The 23,434-nt window shown below is 40.3% G+C and overlaps 1 protein-coding gene across 4 annotated transcripts in view; it reads right to left on the bottom strand.

The window, feature by feature from the left end:
- LOC121596155 (Kv channel-interacting protein 4-like) overlaps positions 1–23,434 on the bottom strand; it is a 71,338-nt gene that overhangs the window by 32,782 nt on the left and 15,122 nt on the right. The window lies entirely within an intron of this gene.

Here is a 23,434-nt window from a genome sequence, read left to right as displayed (position 1 = left end):
ATTCTTTTTCTTTTGGTTCAGCAACCGTTGTCGGTCAAGACCTGTCTGACAAATATTTTCTGTAATATTTGTGTTATAAAGCTATATATTAATGCGACAAGGTGTATTCGGACGAATACGAATAGAAAGTATGGTAAAATTATCAGAACAAATGAAAACTAATTAATTGAATTGCCAGTTTTGTCAACATTTGCGTAAAAGTTTCATTAAAATTTGTCGGCGAATTTGTTAGTGATATGGTACTGACAATTATGATAAATTTTTTATCAGTTTAAGAAATCAACACCATCGTTAATATAAAGATAATGTAATGCTAATGTACCAACGATTTTATTTTACAAACCCAAAAGTTTTTTACTTTTTCCCAAAAGAAAGAGAGTAGAACCCCATCTCACAAAGTTTACTGTGTTTCACCTCTCTAGAAACCCCCAAAAAACCCAAGCGATAGGATTGAATGGTTTGCGATTACGTGCCCTGTGACCGATAGACAAAGTTTTATCGTGTACCAATGCCGGTCCAAACGAACACAGGGGCCAACCCGGCAATGAATACCAAAACAGGCCACTTAAGGTCGTTCCACCGTGCTGTTTAGGTAGACAACTTTTATGCCCGTTTGCAGCGGACACTGGCCATTGCAAACGGACTTTTGTGTGTGTGTGTGTGTGTGTGTGTGTGTGTGTGTGTGTGTGTGTGAAGGATTATAAAACTTGCGGCACTTGTCGCCGGTAGGGTTTGCACGATAAAGTGCAGCTAATATTAGCCCTTTTTTTTAGCCTAAAGGAAAACTACTATACTCGTGTTTTTTATCAATTTCCTCGTAGTGATAAACTTTGGTCGATAAATTAAAGTTAGCCCTACCAGTGTGAGTGGAACAATGTCGCTCCTCTTACTCGTCTTTCCGCACATTTCGGCTCTTCCGCTTCCAGTCAAAACAGCAAGCTGACAGCATAAAACATCACCCAAAACATGAAAAACGATCCGCCAGTTCCTCATCCCTTGGGTCGAACGTCACGCCCGGAAATGGGCCCGTCCAACATTGAAATGGTTGAGAACTGAGGGAAGGGAGGCAGCAAAATGGAAGAAGCAAGGACGAATCGTCGACAACCCAACTATTTTCGAGTCAACCAGTGTATTTACTTCGGCTCTATTTGTCCATTGCGGTTTGGGTGAGCCCTATTTATTCGGGGGCTCGCTGCCGGTACTTGTTTGCACTTGTCTCCTGGGCCTGAATGACGGGCCCGGAATGTTGCTGCTGAGTCGATGCACCCAATTTGCATTCGGTTCGAGTTGGTTTTTGTTTTATGCTGTTTGCTCTTTACACGGATATTTTTACGTCGAATTGTTTGACTGCCTGCAAAAACAGCTGCGCTTCGGTTGAGGAAGATTGAAAGACAGTGTAAATAGTGAGCGAACAAATTATCGGTGCCCCTGTTTTTGCGGAGATAAATTGTAAACGAAGTGTTGTTGTAAAACCCCCTTTATCGATTTTATTCAATAAACTGCGCTATTCTGTACGGCACAAGTACGTAAGAACATAAAACACAAACTGTCAATATAAAACAATACCGGCACAGCTTGATGCTTGGTACAACACAAAACAACGACGCGGTGATAAAACACGCATCAAAACATTGTGTACACAATATATAGACGAAAGTGGTAAGCGAACGTTCGGCCAGTGGATCGAATTAACAATAGACATAATCCATCAACAGAACTCCCCGGGCGCTTTTGATAACCATTCTTTTGGGGGTGTTTGTGATGTTTTTATTCTTTGCGAACGCACACTTCAAAGGGCTTGGGTCCCACCGAGCGCCCACATTGCGCACCCACCGCTGCCAGCCCTTGTATTGTGTATCATTAGTTTCCGTGTCATTCTAAAGATGATGGATGACACTTTTCCCCGGAGGGAAAAGCCGGTTGACAGCAGCTCTTTTCAGAAGCGGTACGTGTGCGAACGTGGCTTGTTGGCTTGTTCCCAAGCCCGAGCAAAACCCGTTGTAATGTCAGTGAAGCGCACGAAATGGAGTGCATGAAGTGGAAATTTGTTGAACACGATATTGTCTCTTCACTCGAATTGATTGTATCGTATGTGTGAGTGTGTGTGTGTGTTTTTATCTTACCTTATTGTACACGAATAATTTAAAAATATATTTATGGGTTAGATATTATATCACACTACTAGCACAATTTGACGTATGAAACGGATAGAAAAAACAACGTAATGAGAGACATTCATAATTTAAATTTGATCGGTGTTGAAATTATACAACTTTGATACATTTACATACTGTATAATTACTTAAAGCCATAAATAGTAAACAGTGGTTTATGAAATTGATAATACAGCTGCATAGAATCTGTACGAATGTACGAATAGGAATCTATAATTTGCACTGTACTGAAAATTTTATTTGCTTAGACAGCTTTGTCTTTATATACTTTTTTTGTAACTGAACTGTAACTGAAATCAATTTACAAAGGCATTGAAACATGATAATGCCTTTGTAAATTGATTTCATTATTGATTCGAATAAAAAAGACGCTGAAACATTAATTTGGCCTTTTACTAGTACAAAAAAGTGCATAAAGCTTAAAGCCCAAAAATTATGAAGAATAAAATGCATAACATGTTTATATATTCATATTCATATTAATCATACTCATATTTACTTGTATACCTTTTGGTTACACAAATACTTAAATAATACTTATTACCTATGTTCCTAACCTAGCAAAAATTAACACAGAGCTGTAGGGGACCAGACTACTGAGCAATACTCCAAAATCGATCTAACCAGAAAGCAGAACAGAGTCTTCAGGCACATAGGGTCGGAGAAATCTCTAGCAATTTTCTTTAGGAGACCCAATGTTTTCCGCGCTTGATTGACAACTGAGTCAATGTGGTGGCTGAAGGTGAGGCCTCTGTCAAGCCAGACACCGAGGTCTTTTACGACACAAACAAACGATTGACTTGCACATAATTTAGAAGATGTTTAATTGAGCATTATATCATTCAATGAGCCTTATACTTGTATAGTTGTTGAAGATTTTCATAATTAATCATAATTTTTGTCATAATAAAATTTCAATTAGGAAGAACATTGGGATCAAATTAGCCAATGTGTTATTCACCACACACAAACCAATATTGTTCTCATATTTACGTACTGCCAATGGGTCAATTTCAAAACCATCAATACTTTATATTGATGCTTTAGAAGCCTTCTTTTTCAAGTGTCAATGTTAAAAAAAATCATTTGTAGTTTTTTTCTATTTGAAACCAATATTTTAACGATCGCTTCCTGGCTCAAAACCGTGTCTAAATATCTCTCAATAACGATACTAACATAAGATAAGCTTTGGTTGAGCTACATTATTTATTTTAAACTAATAAAAAAAAGTTTCAAGCCAACTAACCGATCGTTGAGCCTCCTCGCGTACAGAAACTTGTGTGTTTGTTCGAGTACACATATAGCAGGATTAGTATTGCAAATAAAACAAGGAAATAAATTCAATTTCTATTGAAAAATAATGCGAATTAAGCTTCTCTTATTGCGATGTTTGAACAATCCATAATTACGACGAATTTCAAAGTCATTACCAAATTTAGAACAATTATGGCATTTTATGTACATCAATCCAGCATATAAAGGTAACATGTAATGCCATGGGCACTGTAATGGTTTCACGTTTCTTTTGCAACCATCAATGTTATGACTCTCCTTATCTTTAATTACTTCTCTAAAAGTTTGATTATTCAAACGGGTCCATTAGGACCGAGTCAGTTTGGGACACCTTTCCGACGACAGGAAACATGAACGTGCCATTCCATTTGCATAAAATGTCAAATTTAGTTTAATCGTAAAGCACTAATATGAGACAGGTGAAGATGCGTGTATAAGCTCTTTCGGCGTTGAAAGTATCTCCAAAGGTGCTCCTGAAAAGGGAAGCATGCCACACCGGTAATAGCTTCGTTAATTGCTTACCAAGAAAATGGTATAAATGGTTGCTCATTCGCCGTGGTAACCCTTTTGATTTGCCGTCACCTTCCTATGGCAGGTCAGTTAGTCTGAGACAAGAGTTTATTACAAGTACCTGGCCCAGGAAGAAGGGACGCGTTTGCGAGATGGATTTAATGAAAATCTCGCTAAACAAAACAACCATTTACCTGCCACTAAATGACACCTAATGATGGAACACAATGACTGTGCGGTACGGGGTGGTCAAAGGGAAAAGAGAGGGGACAGAGAGGAGGCGGAAAAATTGTATTACAAGTCCTGCTACCATTAACGTCTAAATAACTCGACTAATTGCACAACCAGTGTACAAACAATTGGACCATTCCTCCCGCAGCCCCCTACCCCAACGCGCAGTATGCCTTCACGTAAACGACGCGTTTCTTGTTCTTGTTTTGTACATTTTCCCTTCACCTGATAAATGATGTCATCCCGGAAAAAAGATGTACACGCGGTGTGTTTATGTGTATGTGTGAGTGTGCGCGTACCCGGTGAGCCACCCATTAAATTGCAATTACTTTAACGATGAGCTCCATGGGCCATTTACGATGGCAATGCTGGCAGTGAAGCTCTCGTTAACGCACGTACGGGCGTACGGGTGAACCAGCCATCATACTGTTTATTCTTTCGCCGTTCTTACACAGCAGACTGTGAAACCATTTCCTTCGGTTCACCACCGGGTACTGGCAGCCAGTGTGCTCATTTCGCTGGGCGCACGCTGATGACCTATCGTGGGGTTAGGGCTTGATCATCGTTTGATATTGCTGGTGCCATTCTTTTAATCCCGTGCTACGCACTACATCAACAGTGATGTGATGTAAGTGGCGGTGCGTTTAATGGACGGCAAGGCGTATAGTGATTTATGGAACAAATCGTTAGTAGTTTTCGGTGTTATTAGCTTTATGAAGCCAAAAAGGTACATAAAACACATTTTCGAGCAATTTTGGAGTGAGACGTCTCGGTTCTATACTAATTTAGGCAGTTTTGACGAGGACTAAAGGCAATGTAATTCTGAATATTCGTAATGGAGAGCTAAAAGATACATTATATCAGATACCCAAAGTAACTCAAACTCGGATCAGGTTCAAATTTCGATCCGAATCCGAGGACCGGTATGGGTTCAATATCGGTTCCAGGATCGGTATTGGTTCCTGGGCCGGTAGAATTCGTTGCAAATCTGGTATGAATTCAGGACTGGCATGTGTCGAGACTGGCGACTGATCGAGATTCCAGGATCTCAGAGAAAAAGATTTTCGAAAATTCGTTGCGTAACCCTGTGACTGGGCCAAATTATCTAGTTTAATAGAAATTATACGAGATCCAAATTGTATTAAACAATCCAACATGTTTAAATCAATTTTGAAAATAATCTTTATCGCATTGAGTGTTGGACAGTGTCACTGCGAATTAAAGAGCGCTCCCACCGTAGAATAGAACGCGTTGTTACATGTCAAATTGGGCTAAACGGTAAAACGCATCAAACCAGCAAATAAGTTGTAACTGCTTGATCAGTGACCCTTTTGCAGCAGTAATTTTAATCTATTTCTTCGATCATTTGATTTGAGCTTTCATTCGAGTTAAAGCATAAACCAACACAACATAGCAGCATTCATTGTAGCAATAGGCTTGAACAACCTGCTTTTACTCCAAACGACCTGTTAAGGTCAGTCTTTTAAAACAAAATGCCAGAAATTTTCAATAAAAGTCTCGAAAATACATCCAAAATTGACATCGTAGAAGCTTTTAAAGGTGCTTTTTATGGAATATTTTAATCTCATTGTATGCAAAAAACCTTTTGTAGGTGGTCATATTCTATTAATCAAATAAGTGCTAAATTTATAAAGGCCACACCATTTGGTAATATTAAGCATTTTCCATAAAATAAAGACTAGCCTTAGGCAATGTTTACCTTGATAGATACATAGAAAATAGAAAATATAAAAAAATACTTTTAAAATGACACAAACTGTAAAGTTCAAACTAACCATACAAAATCGTTGTGATGTGAAGTTTTGATCAACTATTGAAAGGCTTTGGCTATTTTCAATACTATAACCCTGCAAAAACTAGTATAGCTTTAGCGGCGCACTTAAAAGGTGTGTTGTTATTTTTATAAAACTGTGACCTCCTTGCTACCAACCCACCCCAGACGGTCGGCTGACGGGTCTCAGGTATTCCGGCCGTTTGCATTTTTCGTGTTGTTGCCAATGGTTAAACATGTACAGCAACACAAACACACACATACCGTGCACGTGAGAAGTGCTGTTCTGTCTACCAGAATATAGCCACAAACTCGGCCCGGGCGGCTCCGAAGCGAGGCCCGAACCATCGCTTGCCATGCGATCCCTAATTTTATAGGTCATGCAAGGGAAAGATTCAATTTACCTCCAATTTGCAATTTTATCCACATTAAAGCGAGTCCACATACGGTGACCATACCGTGTGCCTGAGCGCCACATCGGGAGTGTACACACGTAAACACACCCACACACACGCATACCGTTTATTGGACCTTGGGACCACCCATTCAGCGCTATTCCCCTGGGAACGATGCCGACAGGAAGCGAGAAGGAAATTTTAACGGTTTTCATTAGCCCGGACGACCCTATGAATAAAAGATGGACCTGCGCTTGGCACGGAACGGCACTTGGCCGGGCCACACGCTCATAAAGATCCGGCCATACAATGAAGACGAAGAAGCTTTCTACGGTCGGCTAGAAGCCTTAGCTTCGACCTGCTGGCCACTTCGCCTGCTGTAAGTGAAGCCAATTTAGCTACCCATTTAGTTGCAGCGCTGCATACGGGCCCCATTTTTCATCCGGTTTTCCATTTCCTTCGACCCTAGCGCTGTCTTTGTCTCTCTATCTCTCTCTCACACACACACACACACACACACACTAGAGCTCGTTCAGTCGGTCAATTGAGCGAGTTGAGCATCCGGTGAAGAAAGCAAAACCGGAAGCTCGATAACAAAGTTGCCAAAGCAGAAAAGATCGATGCAAGCGATAAAGAGGCGGTGAAGCTGTTGCGAAAGGTAATGAATTGCATCCTAAACCCCAAATCTTGACGCTCCTCCTGTTGCATGTGAAGAGGCGCACGCTAGCTGCTAGGTGCAGCCAGACCATTACCATCCCCGCCCAGCTGCTGCGTTGGATGCGTTGGGAAGCATAGGTTTCGCGATTTACTACAGTTGAATCACTGCACCAGTCTGTATGGACGGCTAGTAACCGCCAGTCCTGCCCCAGTGACTCCCTCCCTGGAACGACGTGCTGGAAAGATTTATGCTTCCCAACGTGTACTCTCCTTCGGATCGCACACGTAGATTATCTTTCACCTGAGTCGCTCCCGTTCCCGTTCCCGTTTGGTTGAACGATAAAGTGATTTCATCGCTTGGCGGAGCGTCGCTTCCGGAGTGTGGGCGAGCGAGAAGTATAAATTATTCCTGCGCACGCCAGACAGATGGATTCAGCCTCGAAATCAGGGGCGTGTGGCGCCTTTTTCGGGGAGGTTTTTATTAGATAACGTATGGCTTTAATTTATTGCCCGCCATGGGGTTTGAGTGCAGGGTACCACGATCTTTGCAGGGGCATTGATTTGGGCTGGGATAATGAAATGCGGCCATTGCGTACGATTAACGCAAGGATTGTGCGCGAGATTGGCTTATTGTTTGATGTATTGTGCAATTTTTCGTAGAAGCGTCATGTCAACAATGGTAATCCAATCTTAGGTAGAAAGTCAAAAGCTTAAATTGATCCTTTAATTTATGTTTTATAAATATGCTACAATTATTCGTGATAAAATGTACTAAATAGAGTAGGTAAAATACGAAACATGCAGTCTATTGTAGTACAGAAATAATGTACGACGCTGTTCAGAAGATTTATCTGCATCTTCTCTACGTGGCAATAATGCAACAAGTTATTTTCGAATGTTGGTCAAGCAAGAACAATGACCAACATCACATACGAATTTAAGGAGAATTGAAAGCCCTCATTGTCGATCACAAAGGTTGTGCGTGGAAGATAATCTGTTTTCTACTTTAGCTTGACGTTACAGAGGACTCTTCGTGTACGATCTACTTGGGATAAAATCCTGATTGTAGGATCATCGAAAACATCAAAGGAGGAAGAAGTTCGCCTCAAAGAATCTTGCACAACGATGAAAGCTCAGAATGTAGCGTACAAGTATAGTTCAAAGAATAACTTACTCCTCTGAGAGATGTGATTGTGAAGTAACCTTTACATTGGATTCCATCTGCATGCGTGGAAACACAAAAGAAGGACCGTTACAATGGAGAGATCTTTGAACTTTATTGATGTTACCATGATATACGTATGGCAGCAGAAGATCCATTCCAAACACTATTTTCAACTCAAATGGGTTTAACACTTATGTAGGTTAAAAAATTTCATGAAATAAGCAATATTGATACAAACACATAATTCGCTGTATAAGTGAGTTGTAACATCAGACAACCTTTAACTGTATTTTCAAATAAGGCCACAAACAATATTTCGGCTGAAACAAAATCATGTCAGCGTTACGAGCTCTACCGTGATGATCAGAAGTGAGACTCAAATAGTTGTTTCGGCCATACTATGCTTGGTAACAATGTTTGCAACCAACTCTTGGACAGTCACTTGATCTCGACATTTTCTGTCGGTGATCATCACGATAGTCATGAGATATATGCGGTGCGTACGGTTGTTTCCAAAAAACAAAATGAGCATTGTTTCTCGCTCTGTGTGACCCGACAGACCATCAAACCAGATAGAGCGAGAAAGCATACTCTTTTTGCTGCTTTGGACTATACGCCAAGTATATTCCAACAATGTCGTGATTATCACCAACAAAAAATGTCGTAACCAAGTGAGTGCTCAAGTGTTAGATGCTAAACAAAATGTCACCAAGCATGTGATTCGTCCACCAACTGTTAAGGTCTCACCTATGATCATCTCAGTTGTGTACGTGAGCTGATTTGAGCTTCGTTTCAGTCATGAGTGTTGGTGACCAAAACAGTGAAATTTGGCAGCACTGTTCAGAGCCAGAAAAATTATGATTATGCTTGCGCTGGCATTAAGCTCACCTTGTCAGTCACAGTATCGCGTTTGACTCAAGCATTCGCACGTCACATTCGGCATGTCATGACGCACTTTCATTGAGTATCAGCAAGAGGCATCAAGCTAACACGTATATTTTCGTTGGTGAACATCTCGTGATACTCATGACGTTTTGCAGCACTGGTTGTAATATTCTATCTCATGCTGGTGACTGTTTAGGGGCGTTTTTCAGTATGTATGACTTTAGACCTTCAGCTTACATCGAGAGATAGTAAGTATCGCACCATTTTTTTTCCGGTGGGCTGGCCATGTTGTACGCATGGAAACGGACGACCCAGCCCGTAAAGTCTTTTTAGGCCATCCACAAGGACAGAGGAGGCGTGGTAGGCCCAAACTGAGGTGGCAAGATAGTGTGGAGGTATCCGCCATTAAGGCCGGGATAATGGACTGGCAGACGAAGGCGCGAGATCGTGAGCGGTTTCGGACACTCCTGAGGCAGGCCAAGACCGCAAAGCGGTTAATAAGCTGGTTAATAAATAAGTAAGCTGGTGATTGTAAGTCTAGTATTGCCTAATAAGATTTTCTTTTGTTTAATAATGAAGATTTCCGGCTGTTTAATAATTCAACAATCAAAATCTTTTCTTCGTACATTTCCTAGACCTTTGCCCAGTATTTAGACTCAGATCAATCATGTTAGAAGCCTCTCTTTAACTATGCAAGTGGAACCCTCTGTCCAGTATGACCGGGATTTAGAAAAAAAAACTTCATTGGTTTATAATCGTTGTTGGGGCGCATAGCACTTTTAAAGACTTTAAATGACAAGAGAGCAACAAGAGATGATGTCAGTACATACAATATTGTAGTGTAAAATAATTGAAAAAAAATATCCGTTTCAAAACCAAAGGGATAGAATAGAGAAAAGGATATTATTTATTTTTTTCTGGAATATGATTTTCTACAATATTGTGTAACATAAAGTAGTAAAATAAATTAGTATAGCTTCGCACTATCAAAAATTACATTTTCTTTTTAACGATTTTTCTGACCCCAAAAAAATCACTCAAAACGTTTGTTGGTTATTCCACGTCCACGCATTAAGCAATCTCATTTATTTACCAGCGATACAATTCCTTGCAACGATGATACGATTCTACAACCCAAAAGAAAAAAAAGCCACCGTCAACTGAACTGCACCCAGCACCCAGCCGTCAGTGAAATTCGCACCCATTAGCCAGATAACTTTATCCCTTCCCGCCGATAGTGACGCCGTGTTAGGGACGAGCATTATTGGCCCCTTCTTTCTTTTGTTTTGAGTGGAAGGGAAAGGGTAGAGGGCTGATCTAAAACACACCACAAAATTCATCCAACAAAGTGGGCGCTTTCCTAAATGGTGATCGTACCGGAGCAACAGCGACACCGTGTCGTCGTTTCGTTTCATTTTCGCTCAGCTTTGTCCTGCCAAAGCGCAGCATGATCGAGCTTTTTGTTTTGGGCGAAAAGGTCAGTCGCTACTAGGATAGCCGTTGATGCGAAAGTGAGCGACGTGCAAACAATGACCCTCAGCCGAACGGCAAAAGCAAGCGAACCATAATAGAACAACACCACTCGTACACTATGGCGGCTGAGTAGCGCAGCAACGTTACGGACCATTCAACCCACTATCACAGCCTGATTGGGTGTACTGTTTCAGCTAGAAGTGGGGTTTCGGTTTTCTTTAAACGCTGCTCATCTCTCTTAAATGTGTCGTTCATTGAGGTTCGTGCTGTCGAACACTTGCCGGTGCTGCTGTTTGATGTGGTGGAGTGGTTTATTTTATTCTTTGTTTTGTTATTGTTGTGTGCTGTTTGTTGCCCGCTTAAGTGTAAGGCAGAAACATGAGACGAGCATTGGATTTGGGTGTATAAAAGCGGAGTGGAGCACTTAACGAGGTTGTCTGTGTTGCTTTCGAAGTGCGGAGAAAGTGGAGAAGCAACGCTTTTGAATACACGTTTTGCACAACAGAGCCAGCCTGTGTAGATTTTATGATTATTGATATATTAAGTTGACAGAGTTGTCCGGTGTGTATCTGTGAGGGTTTTGCACACAATCCGTTGTGCACATGAAACGTGTGATGTATCAGTGTTTCGCTCTCAGCCAGCGGTAAATCCTATTCTAAGCGGATTTATCTATGCTGAGCGTATGATGGGCTACCATCACCAGCATAAAGCACGCTTACGTTGGTAAATGTTTGCCCTCATCCACTCTCGACTCGATTGGCGTGTTATCTGTCCATCGTGCAGCGTACGGAACGGGTGTGCACTCGACTGCGATTGCAGCAACCATCGCCTGCGTGGGCTCACAATAATGCTCGGTCATCGATATCGTTTGCGCTATTGTTACGGTTTACGGTTTGTGCTAGTGCTGCAGCTGGAAAGTAACACTCTAATGGGGGTAAGACCACTCGGCACCGCCCTGGCAGTTACCGTGCACGTTCCCTCCCCGAGTGTTGGTAATCATTTTTTACTGTCTCTCGATGCAGCAATAGTGCAAGATTGTTGCAGTCATCTTCAGTGCTTTCAGTATTAAATACCATTCCGTTTCTAGCTCTTTACTCAAAGGTTAATAAGAAGCTAATGCACTATTCAATCCGACATTAAACTATCCTCAAGAAGGCACACATTAAGCTTTTTGCGAAAAATACATCTAACGTTCATCCTGCTCCAGAGATTACGTCGCTTGGTGGACACCTCATGCTGAAAGGTTTCGATTTTCGCTTGTAATGTGGTGTCCACTGTCGGCGTGGAGTGCACTCTCTGCTGGAGATGTTATTCCAAAGGTCCATTATTGTATGTGTGTCCCGAATGCCGGACACTGACACCCGATCCATTAGTGAAATCGGCGCCGATGGCTATGGACAAATATTAATTCATCACCAGCGGGCACTAGAAGGAACCTAAATCAAGTTCCTAATTCAGCCGGTGCTGGGCTGCGGTGCGATAAGGGCGAAGATTACCGTAATGGAATTGCGACGTGGATAACGATGGCAAGTCGATGGAGTAGAGCGAGAAGAATGTAGCAAATATTGGCAATTCATCATTTTTAATAACATCTTTAGAGTTTTTCGTTAATGTTACTTTCGAAAAAAGAGATATATTCTATTTGTACATTGTTAATCAATATGGCATATTATTGTTGAGTTTAAGGTCTTTTGTATATTTGACATATTGTATTTTATATTATCCTATGTTGAAAAGTTCCATTCAGTTAACTTGATCACCGAATATGATTAATGAAGTTCGTTAGCAATTGGAAATAAATACGAAACATAGATATTTCTGAACATTGAAGTATATCGAAATATTTCTCATTCATTTTTGTTATAGCTAATGTACGAAAAACTTCAAAAAAGCTCCAAACATCGTTTAAATTTCATTCTAATTTTTAAGGCTCTTCTCCAATACTGCGTATCATACCCCACTGAATAAAGCGTAACTGCTTGAAGCCACAAAAAAACTCCCCTAAAAGCTCACCCTGGCCAAAAAGTCCACGCTAGTTGACATGCATACACATCCTAACGAGAAACCGGTAGAAACCGGCAATCGTGACAGCGTGATTTCCACTCCGTAGATCACCGCCCGGAGCTAAATACATATATGCTTGAATAAATGTTTGTACTACGCCTCATCTATTAATAAACCAACCGGTCCGGCACTCGTACACACAGGATGTCCAAGCGTGAGTGTGGCAAAGGAGAGGGGGAGAGAGGGTCACCCTGCGCCTCCCCAACTACGAGGGTAACGTGACAGTTGAAACCAACCCCCCGTCGAATATCGATCTCAGCCGATTTGTGCATAGACGCCTTCTAGCCCGGGAGGGATATTGAGTAATGTCCTGCTATCTTCCTACCACGACTTCCCAACCACCCCGCAATCGATTCCACTGTATCTCTCGAGGACAAAAATACGACCTCTTCTTGCGACCGGGAACGACCAATGACAATGACTGTAGACAGAGGAAAAAAAACCCATACAAACAAAAGGCCCTGGCAAAGGAAACAGCGTCCATCTCGTTTGGCTCACCAAACACATTGGACATTTCGGAACGCCCGGACGCCGGCTATCGATGGTGTCGTCCTCGCTTCAAGGACACTACTCCAGCAATTCGGTTGCCAATGGGCGTGAGGAGTTCCGCGAAAGGGTTGGATTTATTCCCGGCTCCAGGAACGGTGATTGATAGCTGCTTTGCGTCCAGCCAGACCAGCTCGAGGCAGTGCAAGCGTCCAGTTCGTGTCGTTTTACAGCTGCCCTTGCGAAACCAGGGAAAGGAAAAGCGAGGGAGAAAGGAAAGTTATGATGTCAGCTCATTGTGTTGCACCGGAACAATGACCGCGCATGGATGGCACGAACGATGGTGATCACGTGCCATCCACGGGATAGGATAATCGGTCGGATCGGTTCATCTCACTACAATGTAAGAGCGTGTCGGTTGGCCACTATCCTATCCTAAACTTGCCACTATCGCTTGCTTGCCCCGATGTGGCGTTCCAACTATCTATCTTTCTTTCCCATTTCCCGTCTTGTGCTTCAACCGTTGCATCGTCCCAATGCCTTACGATCCTCAATCAAGCTAATGGGTCCATCGATGGGATTGCGTACAAGATAAATTAATTTACTTCGCTTTGCCAGCGATAGGGATATTGCAGCGGTATTAAATCGTACGGTGGGACAGGTTGTGCCGGGCCACACTGTAATTACAAACTCAATTATAGCACCGGACGCGCTATGCATGCAATGCACTAGATAATACGGCGACATAACCATTATTTAGCTGAAGAAAGCGAGCGCGAAGGAGGAGGTTCGAAAGCCAAGGAAGGAATAATACTCAAGACAAAGAAATTAAATAAAAAGTGTTTGTGGATCCTGTGGTACACGTAAAAAATCAGATTCTATTATTATTCTATTATTACTATTTATTATTCTATCATTATTCTATTATTATTATTGAAAGTAGTGAAAAAGTAGCTCGTTGGTCGAAACATAAGTGTCTAGATTCATGCTGATATCATCGGTAAGTTATCAATATTCATAATTTAATTCATAAACTTTAAACAATTGTCAGTTAATAACACTTTTGCATCAATTTTTATCATTACATACATATTAATTTGTATTTTCTCAGAAATATATGAACGAGGATTTTTTTAATTGGGAAGTTTATTGTTATTTGTATTTTACCATAAATTGCTCACGTTATACCCATACAATGCTCAAATTATCAAAAAATTAATATCCAAATAAAGAATTTGAAACTTAGATCGACCAAAGTACAATGGCTAGTTTATGAACGAAGATGAAAATATAAAATAGAGAAGAAGAAAATTTGTTACCAAAAGAGAAAAATCTTAAGGAAATAATAGATGGCATATGAAAAATATGCCTATAAATTGAAAAATAGAAACAAAGTAGAAAGACAAGTTAACGACAAGGACAAATAACAATAAATAAACAAGAACATCGGATACTAAAAGAGAATATGAAGTAAGGATAGAATCGAAAGAATAACAAAGAGATAGAAAAACTATATCGGTTGAGTGTTACCATTAATAAGGCACCAAACTGCCTTTAGTTGTCATTAAATAAATAAACGTATATGGCCCAACGTTGAAAGAACCCTCAAGATTGTGCCTACTATACCATAAAAGTATGCCTTTCAGGAAGGCAGCAGAAAATAAATAAGTTACAAAGTAATCAAACTTTCACAAGCTTACATATTTTACGATAAAAGACTTGCCCTTACTGCTTGACTTGATTTAAAGGATTTACGCTGAAATCTTTGCAAAGCGAAATATATATATCCGGTCCTGAAAATCTCAAAGTCAAAGTCTTGAACCATTTCTACCCCCCCTTAAGTACACCCTCCCTTGCCCAACCCAAGGTCACAAAATTATACAGCAGATTAAATAATTTGTGCCACACACACCGGGAAGTAGCGAGAGCCGGTCGTAATTTAAAATTCTCTTCAAACTTACAATCCCTTCCTTAAAGCTCCTTCACATTTTAAGTCGACCAGCCCCGAAAGGGCTTCTGAGATTTTTGAGGGGCGAATTTCAGCAGCACAAAAAAAAACAAAAAGAAAGAAATAACCAGAAGGCTGATACTGCTATCGTACGACACTCGAGAAGCAAGCAGCATTTGGAGCGGATTTTCACCGACCGTGGTGAATCCGTCCGGTGAGCGAACATCCACAATGGAAGGCTGTTCGGCTGTTCGCTGTCTCGAGCTTTTAGTCTCAAGCACACAGATGATCGTGATAGTGTCGGTGCAGTTTTCGCACATGAATTATGGGCCCGGAACCTTTGCCAACTAATTCACTTGCTGGCATCAGGGCAGATAAGCTCTCCTGTTCGGTCTATAAAGCCAAGCTCGGTAATGAATGGTGGCTAGCTTTAATCTCGAAATTTAAGGGTATATTGAACGCGCTTCGTATCGTTTCAAACCCACGTGGTAGCCCACAGCAATTTAGTACAGTGCCTTTTCTTTTGTTTTGAATCAATTAACCCTTGAAATGGGATTGTTGTTTTCTTATCCGCAAATCGATTTCTTCACACGGTACATATTGGATCATCACAGCCCAGAGCTAAACACATTCAACTTTAAACACAGCCAGAAGCGAAATAAACCAAAACCCACATCTTAAACTCGGAGGGTCATAGTTTTTTTTCTGTTCCCCACCTCAGCTTAGCGATGGTAAATGTGGTTAGTTTGGTTGGGTCTGGTTTTCACTCCATTGCTTCACTGCCAGCACGGCACGCTTCTGAGAAGGACCGGCAAAATGGTTGCTTCATGACACATGATTTTTATGTGCATTCCGTTTCGGTTAAAACGCTTCGGAGCTCACTGCGGTCTCTTCACACTTCTCCGGGAAGCGGCGGTTTGGTTCAGGACGTTGAAACCACAAAATGCCATACATGCTGGTATGTGTGGGTGTATACGTGCGTGGCTGTGTGTCACTATTGGTAAAGGCATTTATCATAAAACGGTACAAGAGTAATTGCTGATAAATGTGTCACAGGGGTAAATTTATAGTACGGAAAGGACAATTTTTCCGTCCAGTTATTAGAGATTTTGAGCTAGAATGTGTCTAAATGTAGGACAGGCTTTCAAGTTGATCATGAAGCTTAACATACAAATTTTAATGATATATACAAATTTGATATTATATCAAAACGTTTCATCTTGTCAACAACCTTTTCATAACTGTATGGGATGCAGGGTATGAAAAATTAACAAAACGAAATTTGATATAAATTATTCACAAATACATTTCTTAAGCATCAATGATGAAAGCTGGTGCCTACATTGGAAAATTTTAAATACAACAGAATGCAATAAAATGAAAAGCAAACTTTGAATCTTAGTTATTGATGTTATAATTGATACAAGTGTTGATGCATCTCAAAGCTCAAATCGTTTCAAACTCAAAGTGAATCAAACAACATGTCATGAGAATATTAAGAAAATCAAAAACTTTCATGATAAAAAGAGTTAATATGAATCTTATACTTATACTATACGAAGAGTTATGCAAATGATATACTAATGAAGCCAACACAACTAACAATTAATTGTATTTAAATTATAATTTAAAAGGAAAGGTAAAAAGAGCGTAATTGTCGAGATATCAGCTCTCTTCAAAGCTATTCATAGAACCGCATTGAGGCCCTTTCGATGCGATTGTTATTTAATTTTTAATGCAATTGATTTAATTTTTGATTAGTTCGATTAGAATACAGCTATTTTCAAGTACATTCTGCTAAACATATCAAAAGATTTTTAGTATTTTTTTACAAACCAATTTTGACAAACCGACCATACATTGACGATCACTAGTTTAGTCATCTTCAAATATAATTTAGCAATTCTAAAATGTCTTTTGAATGTATCCCACAGTCGATTAACTGTATGCAGATGTATGCAAATAAAACAACAAGTTTATATTAACATCTTTTCATGTTAAAAAATAAACAATTGCAATCGATAGCTAAATTGATTATTTTAAAATGCCTTATTATACTAGCTTAACCCTTCTTCACCCAATAGCCGATTCAATCACTCAGCACAACTTCTAGTCATTTTCTCATCTACATATCGACTGTGTTCCATCAACACCACTTGTCGTTGGAACAACTTTTATCGTTATTTTAATCATCACCGGAGCAGCAGTAGACAAATGCCCATCGCAAATACTTGCGTTGCGGAAGTCATTCCACACTTTCTCACATAATGTGCCGCCCTTTCCGGCATCCTCCGGTACTCCAGCGGCACTTGTTTCGTGACACATTTGTTCGCATTTGTTTTTTTTTTTGTGTGTGTTTTTGCAAAATAAATTTCCCTTTTCTCACACAGACGACCGAGGGCAGCCGGTCGTGAAGATAGGTGTTAAAGTAGTTGAGCGAAACTTTTCCCACCCCCATTCCGAAAAGACAATGATGATGGAATGCCGGAAGGAAACCGTTTCTCCCCGTCCGCTCTCTAGCCCGGAAGCGGAAACGCAATTCAAACGACTCTTGGAGGAAGGAGGGCACGAAGTCGAAAGGCAAAAGTTTTTCACGAACCCGTCGGAGCGACGCCTTGCCGCGGCACAGTTCATTGCAACTATTTAGCATTGCTCGGTCGGTGGTTCGCATAAGTTGGATGGATAAAACTTTTCTCCAAAAGGCGGAGGTAACAATAGTAAACAGCCCAAAAGTCGGACCCTTTGTTGATAGAGGATTCCCGACCGTAGGCAGCGTCGTTGAGTGAACAAAACACATGCACGCCATCGAAGAACGATATGGCTGCCAAGTGCCTGCACCGATCGGAGTGGCAAGAATGAAATATTCGTCTCAATTTATGATACTACCGAAATAGAATATCCGTTCCATCGTCCACCAAAACGCACGACAGCGACGGGTAGCGTATGACCGCCGGGAACAACGGTTGTCTGCTGAGCGCTCGATGCTCGTACCATATTTTAATGTCGTTTCGGATGGCTCAATTTTGTCCTCCATTGTTCCGGTTGCTAATCTAAAACTGGTGGCCACATACCGCAGAATCGAACCGTTTACATTAGCTCAGCTCGTTTAAGTGCAGGGGTCGGCAACAAGAGTACGATAGTGGAAATATGATCAATATCTTACTGCTGATTATGGTTCTAGAAAATAATTGAGTAAACATGCCTGGATACCATGGACAATTTATGGAATTATGTATAAAATTTATTGTTAGCCTTAAATATTTAAATAATTCTACAAATTCAATCTAATATTATTTCTGTTTCTCTTAGCAGTGAAGATTGTAAAATTTTTGGGTACACATTGAACTGCTAACAAATTTGTCAATTTTAGTGGAATACTTTAGCAACTATAAAAGAGCTTTTCTAGAATTGATACGGAAAATGCTTTGCAAGATTTACAAAATTACCAACTAGAGGACCAAAAACGAAAATTTTCAATAATAAATATATAAGCAAACGAATAGATGACTATTGATCACTAGCTTCCCTAAACTCGACCGAAAAGTAACAATAGCTGCAGTGGTCTAAAGTGTCCTGTTGTGTTATGTGTACAGTCTTTCCCCGAGTTACGCGACACTCGAGTTACGCAAATTCGAGTTTTTACAGTTCTTATGTCAAATTGGTATAATTTCCTGCAACAATTGCCAAATTCAAAATAATTTGCAGATTTGTTAAAAGTTTAAAGTCGCTAAATACACATAATTTTCTGCACGAATTGTATGAAATAAGTAATAATGGACATTAAATAATTGAATTTAATCATAGATAACTTTTTATCATTCATATTTTGACTGAAAAACGTGATATTGGAATTCGCGTAACTCGGGGAAAGACCGTATAGTATAGCAAACAGTTCGAAAAATAACGAAGGCTTTGATGTTCGACAATCGAATGAAATAGCTGAAAAGTTCTTGTATGAAATAACGTGCCAATCAATTGGCATAGGTTCTATAGTTAACAGAGTCTCAGTAATCAACTAGTAAATTTGGACTGTAGTTTTTGTAACATAAACCTTGGGCAATGTTCTTGTCAAACCATAATTCGTGAAATGTTTTATGTAAAATTCCTGGACAGTAATTGTAAAACGAGCTAAAAATTCAAAATAATAACGAAGTGTACAGTACATCGTAGAAAAATTATATCTTTTAAAGAATTAAATCCGTTTTAGTTAGTATCTTCAGAGTCAGTAAGCAACAACTAGCTTTATCAAAAGCAAACGGTGGTTTAAACTTGTTACCTCCAGAGCAAAAGCCTCTGAAATCGCCTCTTTTACAAAAACACTCTTAATTAATTTTGAAATTCCTCCTTGCATTTCTAGACTCCCCAGTATTCCTCAAAAATATCTTAAACTATTTACCCCCACCGCATACCGTCCAAAAATATCCACATATGAAATGGAAAACTATCTGGTGGAACATTAATAACTATAACTATATTAGTAACTATTTGAAATCAAATGAGGGAAATATGTTAGTCAATGAAAACATTAATACAAAATCAAAAGAATTTGAACTAGGAATATTAGATGCTGATAAATGCGTTACTTGTGGAAAAAGTGAAACTACAAAATACTAATTTACCGTATGTACAGCATTTAAAAAACTATAGAAAATTTAAATACTTAAGCAAACGAATTACATATAACTTAACCTAGTTTTGAAGAATAAGTGAAACCACTTTTACAAAATTTCAACATAATAAATAAATCACGAATCTTTAAAATATTTGTGAAAAATATAGAATTCATACGCAAAGCAAAAAACAGTGCTCCAAACGATAGACTTAGGTAATTTAAGAGTCATAATTTTAAGCTAAACTGTATTGTTTTTAATAATAAAAACATATTATCGTTCCAAATTAAAAAGGGTACTCAAAATATTGATTTGAGAATTGCTGGAATGATAAAATTATAACATCATAGCTGTTTACATATTAACAAACTTTACTATACAAAAAACCATATAAAAGACTTAAAGGAAGTTTTCGAGCCCTGCACAAGCACATGAAACTCTTTGGAACAAGACAGCCCGCAGAACCGACCTAACTACCCATCACGATCACTAAAATGTGGAATTGTTTATGGCCTCAGAAAAAATATCCTGCATTGCATCTCGCTTCCCGAAAGGAGCCCACTGTTGCATAAGTAAGTCAGGCAGTGGAATTGAAGTGGTTGCCGCTTGTCCTTCCACTTGTCTCGGTAAACAATGGGTCTGAAGAAGAATAAGAAGAAGAAGAATAAAAAACCAAACCACGAGCAAAATAACTATTCCCAATTTTTGCTCTGCACACAACACCCCAGCACCAGTACTTGAGTACTTGAGAGCCATTGAAGAGTGGGTGGTACCAAAACTGCTGCCAACGACATGCAAGCGTACTTTGCAATGCAGCTCATGTTCCGATAGGTCGAGTAAGAAAACTCGCGTATAAAACGTGCATAAAATAAACCACGATGCTGCTGCTCCACTTTACGCTAGGGAGCAGCTGACTGGAGTGGGTTGCATTCCGATGGTTGCATTTGCGCTGCCTGGTGTGTATGATGCATTTCGATGCCGATTGTAACGAGTGCCGGAAGCGTGGCAGAAATTGAAATGTACTTGAGCTGCTCGTGGGATTGTAACGGCAGAAAGACATCGTTCGATCAGGTTAAGCATGAAAAAGGGGAGAAAAAAAGCCCCTGTCAGGGAAATATACTCTACTCGACCGGCTTCTGCACGTTCGTGTGGAATTTCTGTTTGTGTGCGTAGCGCAAAACCCACCCAACCCACCTTCGATCGGTATTTTTTACCCAGCTTGTGAGAGCCAAAAAAAATTATGGAAATTCGAACCGAGAATCTGGCCCTGGAATGATGCGGAGAATTTCGTAGTGAAAATGTTGAGATGGGATTTTAGCTTTTTATGTGGATTTCTATGCGATTGGATTGGACTGGACGGCTTTAGGGTCTACCGCTGTCACAGGGGACAAGCCTCTCGGTCAGGTTGGCGTATTGGTTCACCGGTGCAGGTGGAAGAAGGTAAAATATATGCTACCGCAAGGGGAAACCGTACCTTCGAAACGAACCAAGGCATTGTGCTTGGTAAACCGTTTCGCAAAGCTTTCCGAACCGCACACTGTGGTGAAAGTGAAATGAGGATAAAAGCTGCTTTCCACCTGCGTACACACCGAAATACCGGGCGCCATTTTATTATGATTGATATGCAAAAGCCCGGGACCGAGGAGGCTGGTACGACCACACGGGTTGACATGAACATTACGCAATGGGCAGGGCGACGGAGATGAATGAATCGTTTCGTTTGTGCGATCCGTACCATTTCTGTCTTCGCTGCGGTCGTTGGTTCAGTTTTCAAACTCGCCAACAACAAAAAAAGGGAGGGAAAGGTTATTGTTGCCATTTATCATTCGCTCATAAGTGCCGGAGTGGTTTTGGAGACGCGAAAGCGATCACCACAGCGTAGGCTTTCAGGGTATGATAAGTGAACTAAAGCTGGGAAACGATTTTTCTCACTTAACTTTAAAAGCTACGTTTAAAGATGCATGTGATTGTACATAAGGGGTGCAAGCATTGTGGTTGGTTTTGTTTGCTTATTTGAAGGACTATCATGGCACTCGAAACATTGCAGGCTTGCTTCAATATTAAACAAAGTAAGAACAATAACAATCGTGTACACTACAAATGAGGAGGTTTTGTGGATGTTCAAAAATAAATAACGCCCATCAAACGATCGAAAAAATATTTCTTTCGCGGACCACATCTGTTGACGCCACGGATCACAACTTGTCCGCGGACCACAGGTTGGAGACCACTGCAGTATGGGATCAGCATCCATTTCACGGCCAGCATGGTGTCAGAATCAGTTAAAGGATCGGTAAGGGGTAGGCATCAGTTCCAGGGCCAGTTTACATTAACGACTAATTTAAACACCTACATGAGATTTAACACCTGTATGGGAAATAATTTGAGTTGGGTTTGGGTTTGAGTTTTGAATGATCAGTTCCAGCATCATCATGGGTTCGAGATCAGTTCCAGGATCGGTATGGGTTCAAATTCAGTTTCTCTTAAAGTGTTCCTTGGAGTCAAAAATCACCTAGAATTTGCGTTGTCCTAAAGCAATCCCCTAAATTAAAAAAACCGGGCTAAGTTGTATTGTTTCCAGATTTAATGTCAATTTTTTTCTCGGATGCAAAAATATGAATACGTGTAATAATATCAAAGGAATGGCTTAAATTCTCTCGGTTTCTTTATATTTGGCATTTATAACTCTACTGCTATTCATATTCCTCTAAGAATGATTGTTTCCGAATCAGTCTCAGACTAAATATGACCAATTGCTGTGGCATACCCCAGCGCTTACCGAGGCCATCCAATTCCAAGTACGCATTAGGCAAATGAGTCCATTATACTTCGGTTCATTATTTTCATTCTCTCTACTTTTTTGGACCCGATCGACAGCAAGCTTTCATTTTCCCTTGTCCTTTTCCTGGCACACGGTTTTCTTACACTCTATTCGCATACGATAAGCCGAGCACAAGCGATGCGATGTGCCTGCTGGTGTAGCGTATCTGATAGCACGAATCAATAACGCTACACCGGTTCCAGAACCTTCACTCATACACACCGCACTTACACACATACATACATACATACACACGCACACGAAATAAATGAAAGAGTTTCCAAGAACCAGCGGATGAACGTTTGCCGCTGCTCGCGGTTTACTTAACCCCGCGAGCTGAGCAAGCAAATTCCTTCTCTTTTTTTTCTCTCTCATACTAATACACACATAAACACACACCTACATATCTAAGCACACAAACAAATGTATACAGTCTGAAGTGTGCTTTTCCTTCTCAGCATGCTACTAGCGCATCGAGAAGGTGTTCTTGATTTGCATGGCTAATAAGCAAAATTATTTACATACACAACATCCAGCGGGCGGCAATGTAGTGAGGGTCTTACAGTGCAAAAATGGAGACAAAAAAAGCGACAATCGATTTATCCCAAGCAAAGCGCAAACAGCTTTCGCATAAGAAATGCTTGGCAAACATTTAAGGTATAAGGAATAAACTTAACCTTTTGCATATTTTAAGCGTAGTTGAAACAAACAGGCAAAAATGTTCTTTAGGACATTTAGAAGGTGGAAATTTCTCTGAAAACTTGTAGTTTAAACTTATCTTAAAATGTTTCCCTGTATTCAAATTAAAGCTCTCCCTCCTATCAACCTAATTTAAGCTGCATGTCGAACTAATCACCCAACAAAATGACTCACTGTATGGGACGAGATATGCTAAACGAAAATAACGCTTGCCTATAATTTTAATCCACT

Source organism: Anopheles merus, chromosome 3R (assembly GCF_017562075.2).
Source record: "Anopheles merus strain MAF chromosome 3R, AmerM5.1, whole genome shotgun sequence".
Classification (NCBI taxonomy): domain Eukaryota; kingdom Metazoa; phylum Arthropoda; class Insecta; order Diptera; family Culicidae; genus Anopheles; species Anopheles merus.
The sequence above is the reverse complement of the archived record's forward strand: the minus strand, read 5'-3'. Positions and strand labels throughout refer to the sequence as shown.